The 2,948-nt window shown below is 40.4% G+C and overlaps 1 pseudogene; it reads right to left on the reverse strand.

Moving 5' to 3' along the window:
- Positions 1-1,937: 1,937 nt before the first annotated feature.
- LOC147452199 (uncharacterized) lies at positions 1,938-2,723 on the reverse strand (annotated as a pseudogene).
- Positions 2,724-2,948: the final 225 nt, after the last annotated feature.

A 2,948-nucleotide genomic window follows, 5' to 3' on the forward strand; every position in this document is an offset into this window, starting at 1 on the left:
TACTATGCAGTCCATAGCATACTGAGAACCATTGTTGCTCCCTTCTTGAATACTTATGATTGTTTTGCGAAGCACGATTATCTATAAAACTCTCTTGAATAGCCTTGGTGAGATCTGATAAAGTCATCTCAGATATCTTTGGCTCCTTAGCAATAGGCTTTAGGGTCACTGGCTGATGCCTTGATGCTTGTGAGCTAATAGATTTAGGCTTAGCAGACACTCTTTCTCCTTGAATCATTAAATTATCCTCCAATTGGATCGCATTGGTGGTAACTGCTTCCCAAGTGGTGATACCTCTAATGACTAAGCCATTGTAGATATCCTCATGTCGTAATCCCCTAATAAATCTATCGAGCAATTGATTATTATTGAAGCGCTCGTTGTCAAGAAGTTGGCGGTCTTGCTAGGAAGGCACCGGGCTTCTTGCTATGAGAGTTTGTGAGGAAGATCAAGGGTTATGAGAAGGAGCTAAGATGTAGATAACATAGCTTCTAAAGCTAAAGAAGAAATGTAGCCAAAGAAGCCGCTCACTTTTGCTTACAAACACATACGTGATGGAGAGAACTCATGAAATATAGTCAGAACAAAACAAAAATGAAAACATCGAGATTACAATCATATTGTATCATGGGTAGGATAAAAGGGTAATGGATGAGTTAATGATATCTAATCTTTGTTGTCCAAATAAGCTATGGATTGCTCTTTGGAACTGTAGCTTTGTGCTTACTATAATGTATATGTTTTGTCTAGCGATGGGGATTAGTTGTGAGTACAAATCCTCTTGATTCATAATAAAATAACCACACTCACATCAAAAGAGAAGTTATAGTCAAGAAAAGGTAGTATGATGGGATCTGTTGAGAGAAGTATTTCGTTGAGCCTTTCAGGACCAAATAGAAACACTATGCGTTGCTGAAAGTAAATCTTTCGACTAATCCAAATGTTGACCCTAATAGATTGCACAGAATGGAAATGAAAGAAATCGCCTTTATGTGGATTATGGTTATTCATCGATGATATACTTAGTATGTTCAAAGATAAAGGTGTGAAAGAAGTGAAAGGAGAAGAAGAAGAGAGTTTCTCTCCCAAGCCCTATTGTTGCCCTTAGGCAATAAGGATACTGCGGGGAGAGAAGTACCTGTAGCAAGGAGATTCTAGAGTTTGTGGAAGAGAATGAGAACCGTAAGAGAGAGAGGTGCTTGTGAAAGATGAAGATATGGTTACTAACCTTGTGCACATAATTGTTTCCCGCAAGAAGGTTGTGCCCGTTACATTGACAAGATTGCTGCTTGAATACCTTCCAATGAAACAATTAGGACACAACAAGAGAGATGAAAGGAGGAGTAAAGATAGAATTAGAGATAGATCTAAGTGTGGTGGTGGTATTAAAGATAAATAATGAGAGATAGAGAAGGAGTTAAAGACAAGTATTGGACTAGATATGCAAATGAAAGAAAAACAAGCAACATATATCTTACATGAGAGCAATCGTCACCACCTTAATGGAAGGGCACTAATGAGGGTTTGGTGTCTGATTGCACTCCTTGGAAATTGGCATTCGTACTGTCGAGGATCACCAAAGACCGCATGGTATGCGAAATCGGTTACATGCATCCCATCTCGATGCATGTTTCTTTGCTTGCAACAAGATGGCCAAAACAGTACATGTGAAAGGCATGATTGCAGGGCAGCAAAAACATGCCAAGTGCATCATCATCGTACATCGTCAACCCACAAGCACTGCAAACTTTGTCCAAAGGCAACGTGCCCATATCCATAGGTGGAACTTTCGACGGAGGTGCAGAAAACAAAACTGTACTTTTTTTAATCTCATGGTCTTCACAAAATCCATCCGCGCCTGTGCACACTCCTCCACTTCCTGTGTAAAATCTCTCTCCTTTAGAGCACTATCCATATCATCAAGTGGTGCCTTCTCCTCAACTACCACTTGCAATGTTTGGAGTGTTAGCGACAACCTGCCGAAACTATTTTTAAGTTGCTCCACCTTCATTGCATCCACAGCATCGACGCTACCTTCTGCCATTAGTAATGCAGTCTCTGCATCTTTCAACTGGCCTCTGAGATTTTCCACTAGGAGGTTGGCACCTTCATTTCGGTGCACATCAGTCTGAAGCAATTCCAGCTTCTTAAAATCTTCATTATACTCTGACAATGCAAAAGAATGCTTGCTTACAACCATGTTGTAAATAGTATCTAACTCTGTAAGAGATGATGGACCAAATAAATTCTTTTTCTGCACATCATCCACTGTATCGATCGGAGTTTCCTGGGGTGCCTCCAAATGATTTGGAGTCCTCGTCATTCGCCACGAGCTATTAGGGGCAGAGGAGGAATGGAAAGCTGCCCATCGTTGCTTCTTTGCATGTAATTTTCCTGGATCCATATTTGTGACAATACTTTCTGAAAACAAGGCCCAGTCAACCTGTCCCTTCAACTGCTCATATAGAAAGCCTCTAGAAAATCCTTTAGTCACCTCCATACCATAATTTCCAGGAGGTTCTTGATACACGGATGTGAACAATACATAAAACCTGTTCCAGAGCTCTCGCTTCACATCTCTACATTACTTTGATGCCCCTCTTTGGCACCTCCTTAAAGCATTTCAACCAATCTTTGTTGGTGAAATCTGCCTCAGTCAGCAGTTGAGCATCCACTCTAGAGTTGGGGAGGTCGTATACTTCATGAGATTGATGCTTTGTCATGCAAAAAACTGTCTTCCTTTTAAATGGCACATATGGAGTGCACCAATGGCCTTTGCCCTGTAAAATATAGGGAAAAACATAAGACCATAGTTGTTTCCATACGACAAACGCATACGGGTATGGAAGTATGATTGGAGTATGGTTCAACACTTAAGCTTGAAACATACACGGCCATAAATTTACTGAAAACTTAGATAACCTATGCATGGTGAGCATTTATAATAT

This window comes from Adiantum capillus-veneris, chromosome 8 (genome assembly GCF_014529385.1).
Source record: "Adiantum capillus-veneris isolate H3 chromosome 8, ASM1452938v2, whole genome shotgun sequence".
Lineage (NCBI taxonomy): Eukaryota > Viridiplantae > Streptophyta > Polypodiopsida > Polypodiales > Pteridaceae > Adiantum > Adiantum capillus-veneris.